The sequence below is a fragment of the Ruditapes philippinarum genome, unplaced genomic scaffold, assembly GCF_026571515.1.
Source record: "Ruditapes philippinarum isolate M1 unplaced genomic scaffold, ASM2657151v2 ctg432_1_1_1_1, whole genome shotgun sequence".
NCBI classification, from domain to species: domain Eukaryota; kingdom Metazoa; phylum Mollusca; class Bivalvia; order Venerida; family Veneridae; genus Ruditapes; species Ruditapes philippinarum.
This window is the reverse complement of record NW_026865099.1, coordinates 292,850-319,803: the sequence shown is the minus strand read 5'-3', so window position 1 is coordinate 319,803 and position 26,954 is coordinate 292,850. Positions and strand designations below refer to the sequence as shown.

Here is a 26,954-nt window from a genome sequence, read left to right as displayed (position 1 = left end):
ATATTTTAAAGTTTTTCATTTAGTAGATTAATCCACAGATTTAAACTTATAGACGTCATTATGACCTTGAATAAAATATGTTTGAAATCATTTTAATTTCTTAGAACTTATGTTTTGTTTTGTTGTTCTTGTTGTTGTTTCTGTTGCTATTTATTGGGGGGGGGTGTTGCTATACGAAATATAAAATAAAATATGCAAACGAGTTTAACGCGATTTATTTTGTAGGGCATGTATATATATTTCTTTATAATAATGCATTTCTTTTTTTTTGTTTTTCTTCTTCTTTTTTACATAGCTGCAATTATACAGCAATAGCATACCAATAGCTTATATTATAAATTATTTAATATAATATGACAGCTGCATTCTCAATAATCTCCAGAATGCAATGTTTTTGTGAAGCCATTATATACTTGTTGTTTTTTAAAGACATTAACTGTACTGTGTCTGTTGCTTTATTGCTGTATGCAACTGTTAATCTTTGCTCTTTTTACTTGAAAGTTTTATTGCAGACTTAATAGAATATATATGTTTGATAGTTTATTTTTTGGCTACCAAAGTATATAATACTGTAATTATTAAGATTGTTAAGCATATTTGTGGATATGAACTTATAATGGAACAATCAAGAGTATAAACTTAACTCATACAATCAAGGGTATAAAATCAAGGGTATGAAATTGTATCAAACAATGTAAACAAAAAAGTATACAAGTAATGATATGAAATATAATCATGCAATCAAGGGAATTGAACTTAGCAATCATTTAGTTTCAGAAGTTGAATGACTAAAAACAATTATTATTCAGCAGAGTATAAACTTTAACTATTTCCATGTTCTTCTTTTACTGCATTTTCGAAATTCTTCCGACAGTAAGCTGTCTGCAGCGTTATTATTTCAAGAATCATAAATCTATCAATGAACAAATAAATCTATATGATTCCTTGATGTTGCATGATCGCCAATTTTTAAATACGTACATATTTATTTCAAAACGCTTTAAACTTGTTGTTGTTGTTTTTGTTGTAGGTGATGGAGGTGGTTTTCTATCTCTTTAAGGCTAGGGGCATCAGTTTGCATTCCATCATAGTGATTTACGATAATATAAAATCTTCTTAGTGAAACGTTTTATTTGTTTGCTTACAAGAGAAATAGATCAATAAAATTAGCGATTCCTAACTAACAATGAAATCTGACTCCGTCGAGACAAGAACTTTATAATTATTAGAAAAACACGAATTTATGTCACATGATTTTTTAAGCTCGGCGTTTATGTTTAATTTGTTTGATAGATTTACGAATACTTGTCTAAATGTTCTTCGATTTACTGTTCCTTTCTTTAAATGTAAAAAACAATTCAAAGTTTATTGAGCTTTTATCATTTCTAAAACAAACAGTAGCTTTGGCCTGGAACGATATTCCCTTTATAAGTTATTATTCAATGCTAAATCACGACTATATGAGTCCCGTAACGTATTAAAGCATAAACACTGAGGACGAAGATCAACAAGGCAAATACAACGTTCAAAGGATGCAGCCCCAGACAAAAACCAGTTGCAATAGCAGGGCACAAAGAATGCACTGAGCCAAAACCCGGAGAGAATACAAGGGTGTCGGAAGGAGGGGAGTGAAATGTTATGACCTAAAAGGGAGCAATAGGGGAAAAACGGACAAAAAATGGGGGGATGTCTGTTTTGATTTTTGATAAACAATATATGGCACAATCATGATTAGGCTCAATTTAGTTCACTTGTTCACACATGCATTGTCGCTTCAAGTTTGTATCATATTCCGTGGTATGTGACCCTTTGTTGTTGTTGTTGCGTTTTACGTCGTATTTGGCAGGTGGAGTAAGATTTCAGGTGCCCCTCTGTGCATTATTTCAGGCACGAACGGACATTCGAGTATAATCACCGATGTTCTGTAACCTAGCAGGATAGCATTTTACACGAAAAAATCCAGGTTCCTGACATAATTCAAAGCCACAGCGGTAAAGATGGCATTTTATGTATTTTACGGGCCTTTAAGTACTAGACCGTCTTTTTATGTATTTAACGGTTTGAATTATAGGCGACATTTAAAATTCAAATATTCTTTTTGAATTTCGTGTTCATTCGTTAGTAACGATAAACATTTTTTTCTGATATTTCGTCCTATCAAGAGAGCGTCGATTCGTAGTAAAACAAGCTTATACATTGCACGAATCGCTTAACAAATGTTAAATACAGCACGTTATGTCTTTAACAAACATGTATGTGTCTTAACATGTGTGGTTACTTTATTTATCAAGGATAAGAGAGAGAAAGAAAGTCATAAATCGAGCACAGTTAAGACAATTTTATGCAAATTAACATATTGCTCCTTTTAATTGGTTAATGATTACTAAAAATGTAATTGCGATCTTAAAGCCTCCGAGTTTTACAATAATGTTATTGATTGGTAAATATATGTTCTGTATTGTTTTTGTATATTATAACTAAAAGGAGCCGCCCATAAACTGAAATTGCTTTTCGACTATTTTAGGTTACCTATTTCAAACGCTTTCACATCCTTTTGGTACAAAAGGAATGTTGATAAATTCCATATTGTATTTTCCTAAAATACCAGACACCAAGGATTTATTTTTATGCTCATAGGTGCACATTGTTTAGGTAAACATTTCTACAAATAACAAAACAGCAAAGGAATTAGCCAATACCTGACAAAAACATCTTGTTGTGGTGTTAATATTTTACTGATATCATCTGCTTGGCTAATTTCTGGAATGATCTTCCTGGATAATTACGAGGTCGTAAAGAACGGACGAGATTAAAAAAAAGGAGAAGTTAATTGAACAGCCGTTTATGTTTATAATTCATCATCAAATCGTAAGAGGGAAGTTAATTAATAATTACATTATAGTGCAATAAATGTGGTAATACATACTACAACACGTGATCATTATTTGGGCGGATTAAATCAAAATTTGGCAACTTTTCTAAGTATTGTCCATTTAGTCTTATTGTTTTCAATTTTAGGAATTTTCTTTTAAAATGATATTTCGTATCCGCTACTTTGAATAAATCTGCAATGAAATCATGCGAGAAAACACAATAGTAGCCCGAGAGGAGCTTGAGACCTTGACCCTGACCTATCAACTTCGTCACGGTTCCTGAAGCCGCCACAATAATAAAAGTTTATATTAGATACATATGTAACTTGTAGATAACTTGTAAACTGTTTTATCCTTAAACACTGTAGTAAGGGTCGAATACTTCATTAATACATTACATAAAAGCTAGCTAGATTTACACCCAAATCGTTTCATTCATATGACGGAAGTCTATTTTAAACATTTCATTCAATAAATTTCAAGAATATTTTCACGCAAATATTTCGACAATTTTCCTCTCTTAATTCTTTCTCACTTAAATATCACTTAACACACGATTTGCATCTCGTAAATTCTTCTTACCTGCCATCAAACTGAAACCAAGGTCTAAGATCATCAAAATAATAGGCAATGTGAAGTTTTAATACATTAGAAATTGCTTTATTATTATTCCAGTCATGTTTTGGATGATTCATGTCAAACATAATCAGTTGTTTTGTTACTGTTTACATAGTCTTTAAAAGACCAATAGAATCATTCTGCCAACGCATTTCTCTTAGGACTGCAAGCCTCGTTAGTGTCATTTACAGTCACACTACAGATTGCAGAATAATCAACACTTTCTTGGTCTCTAGAGTCGCAAAAACGTTTTACAAAGAAAGTACATTATCCTAAAATGCATAAAATTAATCTAATTTTCACTGAAGCTTGGTTTCCTTACAACTAAAACAAAATACATCACGCCTCCGGTTAAATAAAAGAAAAGGTAATTTCTTGTGAGAAATGTCAAATGCTCTTTCCATGAATAGTTATTTACAAGGCATGTCAGGAAGTAGTGTATGTGAAAATAACATGTCAGTTGAAAAGTAAAAAACATATTTCAATTATTTAAAACATATAAAGTTGATGTTAAAGATATGAAAATACATTCATATCCTTTTTGTCTTGGTTTTAAGTTACACTGACACTTTGTTAAGGTAATACGGCGGTTTGCCAGGCTAACTGGTCTGGAAAGACATCGGGTTCCCATTCAGCAATAGTTTATTTACAGTCTAAGTAGAACCACCGACCTTCCATAAACTGGCTGGATAACTTCATTACATGAAAGTACAAGAAAAGCATTGATGCAAAGCATCAAAGGGCGTCCAAGCAAGAAATGCAGCTAGTGAAGATGAACTAATAGACATATGACAAAATATTCTTATTAACTTTTAAATGGTTTTTACCAGAATTGTATATCACTTATGAATGAGCGGACGAAAGACATTGTTCATTATGAACTTTGATTGGCATGCTAGAGATTAGAATATTACTTGTTATTTCTTTATGACCGTGGTTTTAAATGGCAACGGATTTTGTGTGTTTGCGTTTGTTTACCCTCGCCACTGGAAAGAGACCATATGGACGAGCAACGGATATACATGTAAACAATCATTTATAATCCATATGTGCAACGCATGATCAACACCACACTTGTGTAATTGTCCCTTATTATGTTATCGCTATTAGCGAAGACTCCCTCTTAAGGTATTTATTCACACTTAGTAAAAATATGACACTGGTTATATTACCATGTTGATCATGTTGAGCATAATTGTTTATTATACAATAATTGTAATATCTATTAATTTTGATAAAAAAATTACAGATTTTATGAATATTGTTTTCTTTTCTTTTTTGTGTTTTATGTGCTATTTTATGTTTACTTACTTTTTTTAATTTAAATTGTAAAATAAATTTTAAGAATTCAATTGTCATATTGACCGACGATTATAAGTCAAAAATTAACTGGAAAAAGTCAGTAAATAATGGTTAATCTTTCAATGTATAATATTGTTTATTCTTATATTCTTAAACCATGTACATTTGTATTTTTCTTTATCATTTTTTAAATTATCAATCAATTGAATAATTCATAAAATCTAATTTGTAACTTTGAATAATTCCTCGGCATCTTTACTAGTTAACCACGAATAACAAATTAAATAAAATGTTTCAACGTTGATAGTGTCGTATTATTACTATAAAAATGTACCTTTTTTCTCAATTATTGTACATATTTATTGTTTTTATCGCATATAGATAAAATGAAACATGCTATTGTTGTTGTTCTTGTTTTTTTTTGTTTTTTTCGAATTGTATGTTTATGTATAATAATAATCAATAAATTTGAGAGTTGATCTGTGTTCATTAATCATTGTAACCAAATTAACTGACAAACATTCATTTTGGAAAAAAGCTTATTTATCTGTAAAATATTTGTTTTGTTCTGTAATCTACTCCAAAACCGGGAGAGACCGGACAATAAACGTGTGGTACTATTCAAAATAGACCGGCCGGGAGAGACCGGGAATTACCGATAGGAGCACATCCCTCTATAAATAGATTTTCGGAATATTTAGGTCATCAACTCATCATTCTATTTACAGCTTTCGGATAAATGTACAACAATAACATACCATAATAACCCACTGTGTAAATAAAAAAAAACGAAGAGCGCGATTTATTGACGGAAAAGGTTATTATTTTCATTTGAAAATGTTTGCAAGTTCGCTATTTATTGTACCACGGATTAATTAATAATAAACAAGCACCTTCATACCGATCGGAATGATCGGATTTTATTATGACCGACTAAAAGGCTCGAGAAGTTGCTGTCGCCCTTTCACAAAATCTGATTTCATTCCATAAAGGGGCGCCGCGCTTCGGCGCGGACGCTAATCATATTTTCATGGCGGGATTTGAACCCAAAGCGGTAAGTGGCAGGGGATTTTAACCACTCGACCTTGAAGATATATAAAACATAAAGAAAAATAAGATGGTTGTCATCTTATTGCATAGACACTTTAAAGCATTTAGGATATATTTAAAATAAATAAATTTAATTCAAGTTCTTTTTAAAGAAATGAATAACATGAGTAACTTCATATATCTCATTTCTAAATATAAAGCTTACCAACGATAAATTCATTCTATAAAACTCCACAGTGTTATATAAAAATAACGTGAGTACCAAGCAATTATCTCCATTTACATGATTTTTATAGTTGTCAATACATTCTCTAAATACTAATTATTACCGGGTCGTACTTACAAAGTTTGTTTTTTCCGTACATTTACTTTGCCTTCGGAAAACTAATTATTCGGATAAGCTTTTGGTGCAATATATCGCCTAAATTATATAATCATGTATGTGACCTTAGTTTCATGTTAATTGTCTTATCATGGAATCATGAAATTGTTGAAAGTGTAAAAATATAAATTATTATATAATTTCATAACATACATTCAAGCATCGTGCATCTAAATTTATGCTTATTTAAAATGAAAATTAAAAATGGTTTTTAATAGTAAATAAATGTTAATTTGAGTAAATTAAGTTATTTATGCTAGCATAAGACACAATTGTCATAAATATATAGAAAAAAGTTCTTATTTCCCTTTAGTAATAGAATAGAAACACAGAGATAAACATACTAAATTAACCTTCATTTTTGCATTTTAAAGTAAATCATTAAAATATTATTATTTATTAATTTATCTGCTTTTGTATATACATCGATATTTTATACATTTTTCTAAAATTTTATCTTTTTTTAAAATTTGTTCTGTTCACTAATCAGGAGCTATTTCCCTTTCAAATATTTTCTAAAGCAAGGCTGTATACATTTTTTACCAATTTTTATGTCTTTTTAACATATAAACTTATTGCATTATGCTTGAAAAGATAAAAAGTAATTGTAATAGTATTTACAATAGATTCTATATTCCTTTGACAAAAAATTATACATATTAAAATATCATTACAATGTGGATAAATACAAAAACATATATTTTTATATATCTTACGAGTTGCGAGATTTTAAAGTTCATTTACCTAAAAACCACTGCATATACAATTAATTATATTCATATAAATCAAAGAAAATTATTTCGCCATTACCTGTTGCATAAAATCCGAAATATCTGTAGTATGTATTTATTAACAACGCGGCGAATTCACTCCTATCCTTCAGAAAATACATTCATTACCAACGCACATTCTTTACGCAACTTTATCGGAATCTTAGGCATTGTCTTGGAATTCACATACTAACACGGTGTAAATAATTTCTCCTATATTTTGTTTACTAAGGATAAAAATATGTTATTGTTGATAAAAAGGCCAATTATTGCTACCCGTCATAAAATAATAGTAATAATAGTATAGTACTAAGTACGGTGAATTATAAAGCTGTCAAGAATGTCATGTATTATTTAATGTTCGGTAATTATTTACGTAATGCGTACTAACTTGTCATTATTACATTGACACTGCCCGTGTAAAGTTTATGTACATTTTTTGGCGCCAGTCTTAAGATACAAGTTTGCATATTTATGTCAAAATGAAAGAAATAGTGCACATCAAATTATATACTATAAATTTTAACATGCTTAATCTTATTTAAGAACTCGGTGCATAAAAATTTATGTCAAAATGAAAGAAAAACGTGCGCATTAGATTGTATCTTTATACTTTTATCTTTATTTTAATGAAGAGCTCGGTGCATTTTCATAGAAAACTATTGCATTGATAATAACTAAAGTTAAACAGATTGAAAAAAATATGTTTAGATTTCATTTTTTCTTAATTCAACTGTTCACTATGAATTTTAAGAAACTCATCTTTAAATGCTTTCAAAATTTGTGAGTGAAGATTATTTATCACGTGGTATTTTGTCTTAAAATATTCCTACTAAGTTTATTTTATTTCATAAATTATTTTAGTTGAGTTATAATTAAATCCAAAACATTTTTATTGATAATGTATATATTCATATATTGCCTTTAATTGTGTTTCAATCTAATGTTTATATTGTCATGTATTACTTAATACTAAATTTGTCTACTTTTAAAGATTCATTTCTTTATTTTGAATAGTTTGTTATAGTATGTTTTAAAAGTCCGCTCGCTTACATTAGATTTCAAATCCAGAGGTCGCTGGTTTTTCAAGCAGGATGAAATTTCTTCATAGAAATTATGTCTAATGGTTGTTTGTCTCTAAACGATGGTTAAGTTATCGGACGCTTGCTGAGAAAAATGATAATTTCTGATTAGTTAGTTAGTTAGTTAGTTATTAGTTAGTTAGTTAGTTAGTAAGTAAGTAAGTAAGTAAGTAAGTAAGTAAGTAAGTAAGTAAGTTAGTTAGTTAGTCAGTTAGTAAGTTAGTTAGTTAGTAGTTAGTTAGTTAGTTAGTTAGTTAGTTAGTTAGTTAGTTAGTTAGTTAGTTAGTTAGTTAGTTAGTTAGTTAGTTAGTTAGTTAGTTAGTTAGTTAGTTAGTTAGTTAGTTAGTTAGTTAGTTAGTTAGTTAGTTAGTTAGTTAGTTAGTTAGTTAGTGAGTTAGTTAGTTAGTTAAGTTAGTTAGTTAGTTTAGTTAGTTAGTTAGTTAGTTAGTTAGTTAGTTAGTTTAGTTAGTAGTTAGTTAGTTAGTTAGTTAGTTAGTTAGTTAGTTAGTTAGTAGTTAGTAAGTAAGTAAGTTATAAGTAAGTAAGTAAGTGTAAGTAAGTAAGTAAGTAAGTAAGTAAGTTAAGTAAGTAAGTAAGTAAGTAAGTAAGTAAAAGTAAGTAAGTAAGTAAGTAAGTAAGTAAGTAAGTAAGTAAGTAAGTAAGTAAGTAAGTAAGTAAGTAAGTAAGTAAGTAAGTAAGTAAGTAAGTAAGTAAGTAAGTAAGTAAGTAAGTAAGTAAGTAAGTAAGGTAAGTAAGGTAAGTAAGTAAGTAAGTAAGGTAAGTAAGTAAGTAAGTAAGTAAGTACAGAAGGTAAGTAAGTAAGTGAGTAAGTACGGAAGGTAGATAAGTAAGTACGTAAGTACGTAAGGTAAGTAAGTAAGTAAGTAAGTAAGTAAGTAAGTAAGTAAGTAAGTAAGTAAGTAAGTAAGTAAGTAAGTAAGTAAGTAAGTAAGTAAGTAAGTAAGTAAGTAAGTAAGTAAGTAAGTAAGTAAGTAAGTAAGTAAGTAAGTAAGTAAGTAAGTAAGTAAGTAAGTAAGTAAGTAAGTAAGTAAGTAAGTAAGTAAGTAAGTAAGTAGTAAGTAAGTAAGTAAGTAAGTAAGTAAGTAAGTAAGTAAGTAAGTAAGTAAGTAAGTAAGTAAGTAAGTAAGTAAGTAAGTAAGTAAGTAAGTAAGTAAGTAAGTAAGTAAGTAAGTAAGTAAGTAAGTAAGTAAGTAAGTAAGTAAGTAAGTAAGTAAGTAAGTAAGTAAGTAAGTAAGTAAGTAAGTAAGTAAGTAAGTAAGTAAGTAAGTAAGTAAAGTAAGTAAGTAAGTAAGTAAGTAAGTAAGTAAGTAAGTAAGTAAGTAAGTATAGTAAGTAATAAGTAAGTAAGTAAGTAAGTAAGTAAGTAAGTAAGTAAGTAAGTAAGTAAGTAAGTAAGTAAGTAAGTAAGTAAGTAAGTAAGTAAGTAAGTAAGTAAGTAAGTAAGTAAGTAAGTAAGTAAGTAAGTAAGTAAGTAAGTAAGTAAGTAAGTAAGTAAGTAAGTAAGTAAGTAAGTAAGTAAGTAAGTAAGTAAGTAAGTAAGTAAGTAAGTAAGTAAGTAAGTAAGTAAGTAAGTAAGTAAGTAAGTAAGTAAGTAAGTTAGTTAGTAAGTCAGTCAGTCAGTCAGTCAGTCAGTTAGTAGTTAGTTAGCAAGTTAGTTAGTTAGTCAGTTAGTTAGTCAGTTAGTTAGTTAGTTAGTTAGTTAGTTAGTTAGTTAGTTAGTTAGTTAGTTAGTTAGTTAGTTAGTTAGTTAGTTAGTTAGTTAGTTAGTTAGTTAGTTAGTTAGTTAGTTAGTTAGTTAGTTAGTTAGTTAGTTAGTTAGTTAGTTAGTTAGTTAGTTAGTTAGCCTTACTTTATTTTTTAGACTATTAACATCAAAGTTAAATTTTAATTTCTTCAGTCCATTAATCAAGATTTTAATGCCTCTTGTTAATTTACTCAACCAAACTGAATCTGCTATCGCTTTGTTATTGCATTTTTTTTAAAGTTTAACAACGCTCAGGTGTACAGTTTCCTGCGTATTTTAAAACGTTTCCTGTTAATAGCACAAAGACAGTTTCAGTGTGCTGCAATGTATCATAAAAGTTTCACACAATGTCACATAACAACTTAATGCGTGCGGATCGTTTTCCTCTCGCCAATTTGTCATTTGTGTCTAACAGTTGTCTCTTACATATCGTAATTCTACTTTCAGAATGTCATCGGGGAGCTGTTGTAAATATCAGAAGTAGCTCGCCTTCCTTCCAATGGTTTATCTTGAACAATATATTATGATGTATTAATATGATAAAAGTAAAATGGTTGTGCTTCTTTATACTGAATGGCTGTGTCCTCACGGGTGTCATTTATCTAATACACGGTAGCTTGCATTAAAAACGCGTGTGTTTTAAACGAAAATGTAACCATTTTTGTATTGGACTTAAACTCTTAATTTGTTCCGCTTTAATAACAAGACTGTTACCATTTTTGTAATGGACTTATTGTCTTAATTTGTTCCGCTTTAATAACAAGAGTGTTACTATTTTTGTAATGAACTTATTGTCTTAATTTATTCCGCTTTAATAACGAGAATGTTACCATTTTTTGTATTGGACTTATTGTCTTAATGTGTTCCTCTTCAATATGGAGAATGTTACTGTTTTTGTAATAAACTTATAGTCTCAATTTGTTCTGTTTTAAAAACAAGAGTGTTACTATTTTTAAATGGACTTATAATCTTAATTTGTACCGCTTTAATAACAAGAGTGTACGTATTTTTGTAATGGACTTATAATCTTAATTTATTCTGCTTTAATAAGGAGAATGTAACTATTTTTGTTATGTACTTATGGTGGTATGCACTAATTTACTTAATTTGTTCCGCTTTAATAACGAGAACATTATTATTAATTTTACAATGTACTTATAGTCTAAATTTGTTCCGCGAACAAAAAATAACTACTGTCTCAGAAATTATCATTGGCATTAAAATAATAAAAATTTAATAATTAAAATAATGATAATAATGTTGGTATATTGTTACCGTTTCTAAAAAAATACACATTTGACATATACATAAATGTTGACAATTGGTATATAATTATAGTGAATTAGTATTTTTAAATGGAAGTCAAAATACTACTTTGTGACCTTTACGACAAACTACTACATATTTAGCGCTACTTCTTCAATTATTCAAGAGGTAAAATACCCATAAATCATTATCAAACATTATTACACATGTAGGTCATTTAAAGTAAATCATCGTAGGCGACAGAACGACACGCAAAAGTATGCAAATAAATTAACTGAATGAAGATTTTAATTAATTTAAATAACTTTCAACCTGCTCTGATATATAATACAATAATTAGGTAACCTTTGAACTTTAAAACATTTAATGTGTAATATTTAATATTATCTTTGTTTTTACAACGATTTTAATACAATTTTGACATATCTCGGCGCTTGTCCAAATTAACATGCTTTCTGGATCATTACCAGTAATAACCAGTCTTTCTGTTCGTGGCCAATTATTTATCTCTTATGAAGGTGAAAGACAAATGACCATTATATACAATGTCCGATATCAATTTTCGCGAAGAAATTTCGTCTTACACGAGGATTGGACCAGCAACCCACTAGTATAATAAATCCGATACTCTCCCTATTGGCATTTATAAGCGATTGTCATCAAATGCCATACAGCGTACTAATATTAGAAGGACTCCAGCAGATAAGCTGCACGAGAATATGATGACAGAGTCAACTGAAATTATGAAGCTTTCTGCAATATTTGTATTTTTTAGCTTGTATTACACTGTCCTTGATTTACATGTGGATGAGTTCAGAAAAGCCATCATAAGGCAGTTGTTGAAGTCGCAACTTTTCCGGGATTCCTAGGAATCGGAGATCGTGAGAGGGTGAGGTCACAGCAATTCTTAAATGTTCTTTAGCTAAGCCAAGTGCACTGTGACAGAGTTTTTTCTGGTCCGTTCGGGATCATTGATCCAGCACTATTAATGTGGTTGAGAATTGAGTACCGCTCTTAATTTGTATCGAGGACCGATGCCCTTAGGGGCGTGAGGGATGTTGCACTTATACAGTATCCCTCATGTACAGACTCAATCAAACCGAGTCTGCAATTCTTATGTAATTTTGTTGTGATTAATGCTTCCGAGGGATCACTTTGTTTCCAGATTTTTATCCGAGAAATTACTTATCTAGCTAGCAGTTCTTGATACATTCTTGACAATAACTTGAATATATAAATGATAACAGCGTTATTTACCTTCCGCTTATAATCAGAATAAAATTATTTATCTTTAGAAAAAGATTATTCTTGATAAAAGTAACTGCATTTTTAACTTTTATCTTTAAAGAAGAATAGTACATTATACTTATTGAAACCCTTTTCGAAAATAAGATGTTTCTCATTATCAACACCAACAGTAAAACACTTCTTTTTTACACTTTTATGAGAATTATTTAACATTTTCATGAAACTGTTTGTGCTAGAAAATATTCGAATTTAGCATAGAATTTCTTCTTGCACGTCTAACATTTCTTTACATACGAATGAAAAACAGCCCAACAAATTAGTTTTGATGTTTATCGTGCAAAACACACACTATAGAAATATGAATGTATGCCTTAATGCATTTAGCATCGGTTTTCTTTTCATGATTAAGTGTAAAGTCAGCACAAATAAAATGTTTACTGCTACATTTTTTGTCTTTGGTTTAGTATTATAACTTGAACTTACGAGCAAGTCTAAGTATTACAACATGAACTGTTAAGCAAGCCTTAGAATTTTAACTTAAACTGGCTACAATATATCGGAAAACATATTACTTTCCTTCTAAACCTGAAATGTGTGAAATTTCTTCTATATAGTATGATATAATCTAATGTAGGAACTAAATGCCAATTATAAAAGATATAAAGTTATATTATCTGCTTGAATCCTGGAGTTATTTCTCCTCGTGTCGTCGTATTCTCTTCAACTATTAGGAAGCAAAATCAGCGTTCTTATATATTTATAAAAGCTCCGTGATCGAGTTGTTGAGACCGCCGACTTCAAGTCCCTTGCTTTCAACTGCTGTGGGTTCGAATCTCGTCTGGCACTTTGGTTTCTTCCATGTGAGAAAGCTTTTCAAATGGAAAGTCGGTTGTTCTACTTAAAAAAAAATGCTTTATGAGCAAAGCTGGAAAGTGACAATATAACCATTTCTTCGTCGTTGGGACTTAAAATTGACAAAACAAAAGCAACAAGAAAATTGGCATGATCTGAGAAACAGACAAAAATAGAATCCGTGCAATTATAGAAAAGTACAAACTCTTAAATTGTATGCACACCATGATCATTGTACTGTTTGTTAAATTATTTGTATTTTTTGCAGTTGGGTCATTAAACGAATCCATACAATATTTTATGTATCACGCAAACTGCTTGTTTTGTATATGTAAATACACTTACATATGGTTTTGATAATCGTAAAATAAACAAGCAGAGTATGTTGCAGCCGAATATAGTTTATTGAGAATGCGTATTATGATCTCAATAATAAATAAGATTATACAATAGAATGATGATAAATGATGAATTTGATAACATTTCGGATGATATAAAGTACTTTTGCATTTGAAAAGACTGAATACTGGTAATTGTCGAAGAAGATATTAGCGAAAAAACTTATCTCCGTGGATACTGTTGTTGTTGAGACTATAGGTTGTGTACTGGTCGGTTGGTCGGTCGGTTGGTTGTGCCATGTGGCCAATGTTCGTTTTATTACAAATATCGTTTTATGTTTCATTTTGCCCTTGTAATGGTATATATCTTGTGTAATTGTCTCTTTAATTATAAAATATATATTTCTTTACAGTCCGATATACAGCCACCATCCTTTATCATTCCCATTTCATCACCAATTCATCCTAACATCCTAACTATTTCATTTTCATTAAAGACATAACTTGCATGCCTGTCATCAGTTTTTACAAACTTCCTTGACAATTCATCTCAAGCATGCGCCCTTTGATAAATACATTTCTTTGGTTTACGCCAGATATTGTTGCTCTTCATTTATTTAAGTTATCAAGGCGTTTGTTTATGTCCTTTACAGACATAAACAGCCATTCTTACATAGAAAAAGAAGCATACGACATAAATAACGAGACAATTTCAAAAGATGTATACAATTAAGAGGAGAAAATGAAACATTAAACGATATTCGTAATAAAAAATAGCGATTATACGACAGTTTGTTCATAAGAGAACAGGGAAAGTGGTTAATTGCTTTTGCCTTACTACATCTGCAATTATATTTAAACTCAAAATTCATTTGAGACAATTACACAAACGACCGGAAATGATAAAACAATTTTGAGATAAAGTACGTTGCAGCGATCACAACGTTTACTACTAAACATGAGCTAGCTTATTTCTGTGTGTTAGGAAAAAGAAAAAAATGGAAACTTATAAAAAAAGAAACTTTTTTTTTTCTTTTGCTTTTTCCAAGGAATATCAAGAGGGGGGAGGGGGCGACCTTTATTGACTACAGTCCCTATTCAAGATGTAGCCACAGAACCACTGATAATGCACCCAGCAGGACAATAAGACTTGTACAACACGAGAGCAAAAGTAATTATTGTAAGTTCAGTGCACACATTGTAGAGTAGCTTTATGATGCAAAATGGATATAATCTTAGAAGCACCAAACACTTTGAAAGCCAAACATTGATACCAGGGATGAATACTTATAACAGATGTTTATCTTTTGTTTAACTTACAAAAATTGCCATAGTTCTCTAATTGACTAATCATGTTAGTTTGTTCTATGTACGGAAGATGATACATTCAAAAATTATTGGTTATAATAAACAGATTATTAAAATATTCCTGAAATATATCTCAGGAGCGTCTCCTCAAGTGTCCCTGAAATACCTGAAAGAAACATAATTACCAACACGTGATGTCTGTTTAAAGTCAATTACAAGCCAGCCAAGTATGCCTCAGAATTGCTTTTATTTTTATTAACTAAAAGCTGTTTAATTGTGATGTGCTTTTATAGTATCCAAAAGTTACTCATTGGCTAATAAACTTACCTATCTTTTCCATCTGCTGCTTTCTGAAAATAACCACCAGTTTAAGTGAATGAGTATTTTGTATGGAGGTCAAACTACTACTTTGTTTACATTTTGCTACTTTTATGATAAATTATTTTACATCTTTCGCTACTTTCTTCAGGTAACAAGCATCTCACATTTCTCTAAAACCATTATTTAACATTATAAAGATTATGTTTGCCCTTTCCAAAAGAGTAAAAAGGTATAATGTGCCATTAAGATTTGATGATTTTATTGATTCGACCTATTTTGGAATTCCTTCGCACCAAATTATTTATAATATCTCTTCCGATAAATATTCGATTATTGTAAATCAGTAAAGACACTGAGTGTGTATAAATGGCTAACAAATACACCAAGAAACGAATCATATAATTAGTTTAGAAAGAAAATTAGATACAAAATCGAATCCTCAATGAAAACAGACACATGGTTTGTTTGAACGGTTGGCTCGAGAAAATGGGGTGCTTTTTCCAAATCGCCGGTTAAAAAAACGACCATGCAACAGTGAAACCACTCACGGACATATTGGTAGGATTCGGACTTTGGTCCTCTTATCGTGCAAAGTAGACCCTCCTAATTGATACAAAAGTGAATCCGCAACGGAATCAGACAAAATATTGTTTGAACGGCTAACTCGAGATGATGGTGCTTTTTCCGAAAAATCGTAAAAGTCTAATCGCCGCTACAAAAAGGACCATGCCACGCGGAAATCTCACGCACACATTACTTGAATTTAGGGCTTTGGGCCTCTTATGGTGCAAAGAAGATCCTCCAAATTGATAAAAAAAATCGAATCCGCAACGGAATCAGGCAAATAGCGTTTGAACTCGAGAAAAAGGTACATTAACGAAACAAAACGGTCCAAAAAGCGGATATTTTACGCGTACTATTTGCTGTCATTTTCCTTGCGTTATAGTTGTTTTAAGCCTTATATTGATGAGTAAAAGATCCTTTAATCCACTACAATACACTGGGTTATATTGTGGCATAGTTTTGCCAACAGTTAACCTTATAATTATCGTGTTAACTATCTGGATAACTAGTTAGTTTTCTTGTAAATATATTTACCAAACTAGCTAGATATTTTGTCTGTTAGATAGATAAATAACGAATAAGTATCTAACTTCCAAAACCACAAACAGTGCCCAGAACTGCCAACACCTACCAGTTAAATAAACAGATAATTATTTGTTTATCTATAAAACGTTTGTGTTTGTTAAGTAAAGAATCAGATAATTATCTGTATAACTAGGTACATTTTCAGTTAATAGATAATGCGGAAGTTAGTCAGTGAGTTATATGATTAACTGTTGGAAGAAATAAGGCACCATATAAAATATCAAGACCGTGGAGATAAAAAGATTTAATCTGACTTACTAACATCAATATACAATGCAATCATATTATAAATGGCACAGTATCATTTGGTTTAAAAAAATAAAGTTTGAGGGAGTTAAGGGGTGTTAATTTTCATACTTTATTTTGTGTTCGTTTGTTTTTTTCTTGTTGTTATTGTAATTGTTTCGTGTTTTAATTTGTATTTTTATTATTTTTAAATAAGTATTTAAAGTTAGTGTTACACATCTGCGGATGTTTCAAAGTTCTAAATTTTACCAGTTCATATTAAAATGTTGAATTCTGCTTAAGCCGGTGCTAGGGGGCGTGGACGGTAACTTGCACTTTCCAGTACCGTCCATGAACAGGCTCAATCAAACCGAGCCTGCAACATTTTCAATTTTGCCGTGTTTGGCTTTCTTCAGGGATTCTGTATTTATCTATTTTACATATTTTACTGTAAGTATTCCGTATAGCAGATTGTGAATGTTTTGTCAAAGTATTAAAATATAGAAATAAATAGTTAAATAAAATTTGAAACTCAAGAAGATATTAGAAAATTCACAATTAAATATAAGCCTGAGAAAGGAGGTCAATGTTTGTGAAATTAAAAACCCATCATGTGCTTTGTCTATATTAACTTTATTGACATATAATTCATACAAAACTACATGTCCAGAAAAGAATTCTTTATATCACTGATATACTTGCTTATACTCCTGGGAAATTATTTTATTCCAAATTATTTGACCATCTTTGACAAGATAATAAGCCCCGTGGCTATTATTGTCATTTATGAGACGAATAAATACATACACGAACGTGGGCCGGTCGTAATGGTGTCTTTATCTAAAGCTAATAATCTTAAGTCACATTTAAAGGCCTATATTATGCCTCAGAAATGCTATCAATTTTGTTTACCAAAATCTGTTTTTATTTTTGAAATCTTGTTACAGTTTCTTCTTGTTACTATTTCTGAAAAATTCCCAATTGTGAAAGTTAAATGAACTATCATTTGCAACATCTGCTCAGTAAGTGAATAAGAATTTTATGGAAGTCAAAATACTACTTTGTTTACATTTTGCTAATTCTACGGCAAACTGCACTACTGTCTTCAGTTGTTAAACATTAAATATGTTCTTTATCCATTGTAAAAACATTACTAAACACTTTTATAACCTTTCCAAAGAATTGAAAAGATATTGATTTCTTAGATATAATGTGCCTCTAACAACTAGAGACATAAATGGTAAAATATAAGTTATGTATATGCCTGAAACTGAACTGTCTGACATATTTTGATGCTAACATAAAAGTGAAAATGTTTAGACAAAGCGTAGATGGAATAATTAAACACCATAGAACGTATCGGTCGCAACTGGCTATAATATGGAATGCCTGAAAAGTCAAATGTTATGCATTCAAAATAGAGGTATAAATTTGTGTCACTGTGGAAAAAACAGTTACATTTTTTAATTCTCATGTGCTGTAAACATTTGCAGTCTATGTATGGAGGCAAATATCCTTAGGGTATTATTTTCTTAAAGTAGTAAAAATGAGTGAACTTGAGTAACGGAATATATGACGACTGAAACTATGTAGGGAGATCCCCTTGGAGCAGTTAATAGGCCGTCCGGTTAGCTCAATAGGTATTACGCTGTACTGTGAATCAGGAGTCCGAGTTTGATTCCCGGACGGTGCAGATCACTTTCGTTTTGATCATAAAATCCTTCCTACGACCATTTTTACTACCATTTTTACTGTACCTCTGTTCTGTCATGTACAGAAGTAATCAGTTCCTTGCGAAAGTGAAGGCAACTAGTACTAGTAAAGTGCTTGACAACATGCCCAGGAACGATGCAATGCGGTGGCTGAACTGTGCTCTGATAAATTCAACGTGGCTAACTGCCTTGATCCGGAGTGAAAACTGCAACTACTACCATTACTAGCAGTGAATATTAGATAATATTATTTTAAAAACTATCGTTTTACTTTCGAAACATCAGTCCAATCATAATGATACTCAACACCGGTTTAAACAATTTATAATTCCAAACTTAATGTGCTCTTAATGTACTGTCTAAAATTACCAAAACAATTGAAATAGCAACTGTGAAATGAAGTACTGGAAAGCTTGCAACTAACATAAAAGAGATAAATGGGTACACTTGCGTTTGTGTTACCTAAGTAGTCATATTGTTACAAAACTTCCGAGTAAAGTGCACATTCTATAGAACTTCTTGATGAAGTACAATAAGTAAAATAACTGAGGAAACCCTGAAAGGAAAAACAATAAATACTATTACTTTTGCGTGGGATAAATAGTGATATCAAATCATTTACACATATATTTTAAAAGAGATATAATTCTAACTCATGTTCCCGGTTAACATTAATTAGTGATAGACCGTTCTATATCGATTTGAACTTAAAAGATTTGACTCAAAGGAAATTATTTTTTTAATTGAAGTGTCTTCGAAGTTACCAACTGGCACCTAATTGCCGAAACGTGAATGTTTAATCTGTTATAATTACTTACTATAACTGCACTCTTGTTACGGAAATTTTTGCACTCACCAAATTCACTATCATCATTAGTATATGAAGTATCTGATTAGTTAAACTTATTATAGATACTACCTGAACCAATAACTGACTCAGATCTTAAAGTTCAGTAGTAATTTACCATCCTATTATTCAAGAAAGAAAATCACGAATTGATGTTGACTTATAGATCCTGGTATGATAGAGATGATGGTATTCTCATATCAATATTTGAAACCAATAATATGAAGTTAGAATTAGAAATTAAGTGACAAAGTCAAAGCGGGACTAAAAGTGTTTCCAGCAGGGCAAAATAGTCGAAAGAAATGTTTAAAATAATCTCCTTAACATTGTGTTGATAATATTCAAAATTGAAAACACAATTGGAAGAAATTATAAAACAAGATGGGAGACATATGACGGCAGCATTTTAAAAAGTAGATCAAAACTGATATGAGAATTAATACGTTTTACAAACTGCTCACCCTCAAGTGATTAAATTATTTCAATAGTAAGTCAAATAAGTAAGTCAAATATAGGCATAATATATGAACTTATTGTTAGAATTATACAGATATATACAGTCTTACTATAGCTTTTTTACTTTAAGAAAACAAAATGCTTTCTGCTTAGGCAATTGCGCAAGATAAGAGGGTTGGGTTTTATGTCGCTTCAGCACAGTGTAGGTCATATGGCCATTGTTCAGCTTCACTGGTGGAGGAAGACCCAATGTCCCTACCATGCATTATTTCAGGCACAGTCATGTAATTAAGTAGAACCGTAGAACCAGAAGGATTGTTTTCTGATATGAAAAGTCCAAAGTCCCTATCGAGATTCAAACCCACAGGGATGAGGGGAAGTGTTTTTAACTCAACTACCTAATCCACTACGTCACGTTCCTTTCTTGCAAATCTAAAAGAAATTAATATCTAACTAATTTTATCATTGATTGGTATAATTTTTTTGTTTTGTATTGGTTACGCATTGTAGGCAAGAAAAAAATAAATTCTCCACTCCTTAATTCTCACTCCACACTTCATTTTGGAATGATGCTTTACCTCTTTAAAGAATATTCTGTTTAGTCACCGTTAACTATCTTTATTCCATTAAATGCTATGAAATAATTTCTCTAGGGAATACGATACAAATAAAGAAACCATTGCTGATTAACTGTCAGCAAAAGAAATACGAATAGATGTAAAACAGCTAAACACACATGTGCAAAATATGCAAATGTGAAGAAATTCATCTTGCATGTTAATATCATTTCTGATGTCAACAGGCAATTACTCAAGGTGAAATTGAATTCAACATGTGTAAATTAATACTACACAAATACAAAACATGCAAAAAATATAAGTAGACTTTTACATTAGGGGTTTCTGAAAATAAACTGAAAGCATAATTAAAGTTAAAATATTTTTCATGTAATAATAGGGAAGTATTGTCTTGTTTTGCAAGAAATGTTGAAATTATCCATAAAAATACTCTGTAAAATCTATAAAAGGTTGAATCAAATTTCTGAACAATATTAACCGTCTCTCTATCAAACATGTTAAATTTCTTTAAAACATATTTCAAATCATTTAAAACGAGTACCGGTATAATGATTATCAAGCTAGCTATTGAAATGTACTACAATATATAAAAAAGTGCACCAGTCATAAACTAAATTAATATGCACATTTTGTGTTGTCTGAAGCGATATTGTGCACGCTAAAAACTGTCATAAATTTGTAATGTGCCTAAAACTAATTTCTAAAAGTGAATTCCTGAAGCTGGTGACGGTGTACATACTTTGTAAGATACATTAAACATTGCTGTCGTCCATGAACACGCTGATTTGCCATGAATTATATTAAACTTGTAAACACATAAAATATGTTAATTTGGCATTTGGCTAGCTTAATGTTTCAATTAAACTGTTTTTGTACATTCTGCATTGTCACTAAGTCGAAAATATTAGAAATTAGTTTTACGTTATCATTTATATATTGATTACTTGTAACAGCAAATCTTTTGCGAAGTCAGTGCTCAATATTTTGAAAACAGTTTATTGTCATATAAGACGACATGGTGTCTAAGAAATAATTGAAAGAACACGTTCCTAACAATGTATAAATGAGAGTAATCTTGCGTCATCTGCCAAACTTATCGTGTTAAGTCGTCTGCCGGTTTCTCCAATAACCTGAATATTTAGACACTCTTATGGGAAATAAAATACTGAGAAGACAAATTTCGTTGAATTTTGTATGAAGAGGGATTTTATTGTCGAGCTTGATAAATAAAGACACTTCAACATGTTTTTTTTACTGAAATGAACACATAATTGCTTTAATACCTAAGTTTAAATGTTAAAAGCAATAAAAGTATTATGAAATGGCTTTAAAAGATAGCATTATTTTCTTGAAAAAAATTATAATTGCTAGTACATGTATAAATTTGTAACATTCTAAATAAGATAAAGCTTCGTATACACAAGATTATTGTTATTCACGGAAAGGAACAAATATAAGTTCAACTGCACACAAATATCGCATTTTTATTATTGTAATAAAATACACTGATTGCATATCACATAATAACCAAGATTCCAAGATAGATATAAAACGAATTATTTTATCTGATTATACGGAGATATGCCGACATAATAAGTCATTAAATTTGATTATATAATAGTTGATTAATAACGCAACAATCTGTTACAAAGGTAAGCAAACTTTGCATATGGCTTTAATGATGGTAATTTAAATCAACAAACCGAGAGATTGTACTATTAGCAATATATCGTTTGGGGGATTTTAGTTCTACTTTGCAACAGAGAAGATCATTTAACGGTAATCATAACTGTTAGAGAATAATGCGTTTGATTAAATGACAAGTGTTTTCTTTCAAATCATAAATATCTCTAACAAAATATTGAAAAAGAAAGCAATATATGTAACGTTAAAGCACTTGTCCCATAAAGATATATGTTTGGAATAAAATGAATCTTTATATTGCGCAATGATATAGTAGTTTCCTTCTTGATAATTATACGTTCTTCACATGCCAATCTTGAAGATATGTTACAAAATAATGCAAACAAATGATCATCTAAATATAAAGTTAATAGGTAACAAGAAATATTTAGCAAAACTAAGAAAATCTCAAACATTTCACAAGGTGGTGCAAACAAAATGTAGTCAATAGTTCACAAAGGAATCTTCTGCAAAACTTCAAAAACTTCTCAATAAACTGTTGCGCTAAATATCTTTAGGTATTTATTTCAAAATTAGAAACTAGTCCTGAAATCTAATCCTTGGTAATATGCTGCATGAAAAACTTTGTGTGTTAGACATATACTTATTTATATGTATGTGAAGGAAAATGCTTTCAGGCATCTTTGTATTACAGAATGCATTAGTATAGATGGTAAATTGTAATATTTCTATAAATAAATACATATTTTAGCCAGAAGCATGTATTAGCCAGACGGTGAGAACGATTTATATAAAATATCATCTATGCAAGACGTTAATAAATATCAAATAATATCCATGAAATCATTCAGAATATTTCGCACACATGTTGCTAAATCAAGGCTGAACTCTGATATTAACGATCTTATGATAGGCTTGAAAATCATTTTCATCGTTTACCGCTATTGTAAATTATTAAATACTTTTAAAAGGCCTATTCTGCATCAGATTTTTTTTCTTAAAAGCGTTTCAATTTTCGTGTACTTTAATTGTATTTACAAAGTTACTCATTGGTCAATTACTTTTGTCAATAAAGACAATAATAGTGAATTTTGTATGGAAACCAAAATACTATTATATTTACATTTTGCTACTTTTATGACAAATTCTTTCCAGATAAAAAACATCTAACATTCTCTAAAACCATGATTATATAATCATTATAAAATTCATGTTGACCCTTTCTAAAGAAGTAAAAATTTGTTTCGGAGACATAATGTGCCTTGTACTTATTTACAATTATGACGGGCGTAGTCTGCTTTAAATCTTAATTAAATACCTTTATTCCAAATAAGAATAGAATTATTTTCATTGAAAACAGGCTCATAATGAAATAAATTGATTAATGGGCTTTTATGGCATATATTATTCTAGTGGGTTTTTTTTTTCACAGTCGCGCATAAAGTGTAACGCTAACATTAGCGCGCTTTAAATAACGCTATGTTTTATATAACGCAAATGACGTCACGTCAAGGTGTTATTACAATAACGAAATTATGTTTTTTGCTGTTGTTCTTTTGTTGTTGTTGTTGTTTTTTTTTTTGTTTTTTTTTTTTTTTGTTTGTTTTTGTTTTTTTTGGGGGGGGGTTTGGAGGAGTGTTGGTGGGGTATTTTTTATGGCTTTATTACAATCATGTGCCGAAGTTAATGTTATATAATAGGAATATCTAGTTTTGAATTTACAACTCTTTAACTTTAAACTAGAATTTGATGGCGCTAAGAACATTTTCCTATTTAAACTGTCAGAACCTTTGATTTTGATTGAAAACATTCCATTAAAATTTTCTACGGCTCATTATATTTACTTGAAATATTAGTTATTTAGAAATGAAGTTTACAGAAGAAACATGTTAAGTCTTATGCAAAGTACATTTATTTTAAATTCATTGTTATATATTTTGTTTAAACAAGGTTTAAAATAAATAAATCAATCAATACTTGACTTAATCTTTCACATAAATGAAAAAACATGTACATAGTTTTTTTTCTTCAATTAATATGTTATATAAAGCATTTTTATTGATCTTTTGCACCTTGATGTTGAAAGATTTTGTGCTAGTTGGCCTTTGGCAGTTTTGTATTATTCTTTTTGAATAAATGTTTTTTTTTCTTATTACACAACATTGCCAATAACCTTTTAAAAGTGGCAGTGCATAATTTCTTTGTTGTATTGTTATGAAATAAGTATCCTGTGAATAAGTTTGTTTCTATGTAGAGATCATTGACCTTGACCTACAGCATTACAAAGTTAGAATAAATCATGACGTATGGTTATATTTAGGTACTTATAATCATATGTAACTAGTTACCTTACACTTACAGGTATGTACATAAAAGTGTCTTGGCAAACCAACGCTTTGACATAACCCATATTTTGTAAGAAGTATCTATGTGAGCATACGAAAGCCGTTTGATTCTTTACATGTGCTCATCCATTTTGCTCCTTTAAAAAAATCAAATGAACTGAGGTATTTGGATTTATAATCAACTTAACTGGAAATTAAAGGTTTATGGGGAAAAAAATAAATGGCAACAGAAGGAATATTGATGATTAAAGGAAGCAATGTGTTGAATGAGAATGGATAAAGAAATTCAATTAAAACTTGATAGGTATGCTGCCTAATTGTGTTAGCAACAGGTAGGTGTCCTTTCAATAAGGTATTTGTAAATAGTATACTTTTGACACATTCTGTAATCATGTTTATACTTTTTGTTGGTTTTTTTATGGTTCTAATGATAAAATTGATAGCTTATACAAACTTTTAAAGTTTTACAGTAGCAACCTAATTTCTTTTTATAGCCGACACGATTACAGTCTAAAACTAAAGCAAGTATTTGAAGAAAATATAAGGGAAGGAACATGTTATAACAGGAGCGTGTTTGTTGTCATAAATACCAGAGTTCCTATCCGTGTTTTACTAATTATAATTTTTGCAATGTTTATATTATAAAACAAGAAAGTCTATTACTGGCAAGATAATGATCTGTCAAACAGTTTTTAGGTAATTACCGCTGTAAAATAAACAGTAACACACACAAAATCATATTGAAAATATGTTAATTTCGCATTTGGCTAGCTTTATGTTTCCATTAAAACTGTTTTTGTATATTCTGCATTGTCACTGCTTCGAAATACATTTGTATTAGAAATAAGTTTACGTAATCATAATTATATCGCTTACTTGTAACAGCAATATTTTTGCGAAGTCAGTGCTCAATATTTTGAAAACAGTTTATTGTCATATAAGACGACATGGTGTCTAAGAAATAATTGAAAGTACACGTTCCTAACAATGTATAAATGAGAGTAATCTTGCGTCATCTGCCAAACTTATCGTGTTAAGTCGTCTGCCGGTTTCTTCAATATCTGAATGTTTTGAAACTCATAGGGGAAATAAAATTCTGAGAAAGAATTTCTTATATAACACATTTCGGTGAATTTTGTATGAAAAGGGATTTATTTGTCGAGCTCGAAAAACAGACATTTCAACATGTTTTTGTTACTTAAATAAACACATAGTTGCTGTAATACTGAAGGTGAAATGTAAATAGCAAAAAAATGTATCAAGAAATTGCTTGTACATGTATTATTTTGTAACGTTCTAAATGAGATAAATCTACGTATTCACAAGATTATTGTTATTCATGGAAAGACACAAATGTAAGTTCAACTGCACACAAATATCGCATTTTTATTATTTTAATATAGTACACTGATTGCATATTACATAATAACCAAGATTCCAAGATAGATATAAAACGAAATATTTTATCTGGTTGTACGGAGATATGCCAAAAGAATAAGTTCAAGGTCATTAAATTTATTATATAATAGTTAATTAATAACAAAACAATCTGTTGCAAAGGTAAGCAAACTTTGCACATGGCTTTAATGATGGTTATATAAAGCAACACACCGAGTGCTTGTACTATAAGCTACATATTGTTTGGGGGGTTTTAGTTCTGTTCTGCGATAGAGTAGAATATTTTCCGTTAATCATAACTGTAAACGAATAATGGGTTTTATTATATGTGTTTTCTATTAAATCATAAATAACTAACAAAATATTGAAAAAAAATGAATATATTTAAGGTTTGAGCATTTGTCCGATAAAGATACATGTTTAGAATAAAAATTAAATTTCTTTTTTATTTTAAATTTTTTGTTCCAAGGGGGGATTGGTTAAAAAAGTAAGGTTTTTACTTTTTTCTGATGATTTAATACGTTCTTTCAATTTTGAATTAGGTCTTGAAAATAATGTAAACAAAATAATGCAAACAAACAATCTAAATATAAATTTGTTAATAGTAAACAAAGGAATCTTTAGCAAAACTAACAAAATCTCAAACATCTCACAAAGGTGGGAAAACAAATTATCCTAAATAAAGGCAGTCAATATTTAACAAAGGAATCTTCTTCAAAACTAATAAAATCAAAATTTTCCCAATATAGCTTTAGGTCTTTATTTCAAATATGTAAAAAATAGTCTTGAAATCTTAACCTTATGATATGCTAGAATCTTTGTGTAATAGAAATATACTTATTTATATTTATGTGAAAATTGCTTTCAGGCGTCTTTGTATTACAGTATGCATTAGTATAGTGGGCAATATTTATACAAAAGGTTTATATAAATGAATACATATATTAGCCAGAATCATGTATTAGCCAGACGGTGAGGAACGATTTATATAAAATATTATCTATGCAAGACGTCAATAAATATCAAATAATATCCAAGATATAAATATTTCGAACACATGTTGCAGAAACAAGACTGAACTCTGATATAAACAATCTAATGATAGACTGGAAAATCATTTACACCGTTGACCGCTATTGTAAATTGTTAAATAGTTCTGAAAGGCATATTAAGCATCAGAAATGTTTGTATTTTATTTCTCAAAAGCGTTTTCATTTTGGTGTACTTTTACTGTAAAAAGTTACTCATTGGCTAATTACTTGAACCATCTTTTTCATCCTTTGTTTTTTTGTGAATTATAGTGAATTTCGTATGGAAAGCAAAATGCTACTTTGTTTACACTTTGCTACTTTTATAACAAATTATTTTACATTTATCGCTAATTTCCCCAGATGACAAACACCTTATATACTATAAAACCTCGTA

At 29.9% G+C, this 26,954-nt stretch overlaps 1 protein-coding gene across 1 annotated transcript in view; it reads right to left on the bottom strand.

The window, feature by feature from the left end:
- Positions 1-7,246, bottom strand: part of LOC132727799 (uncharacterized) — a 38,917-nt gene extending 31,671 nt beyond the window's left edge. The window contains exon 1 of the mRNA XM_060713383.1: positions 7,036-7,246. The gene's annotated coding sequence lies outside the window, so the exon portion shown is untranslated. The remainder of the gene's footprint in view (positions 1-7,035) is intronic.
- Positions 7,247-26,954: the final 19,708 nt, after the last annotated feature.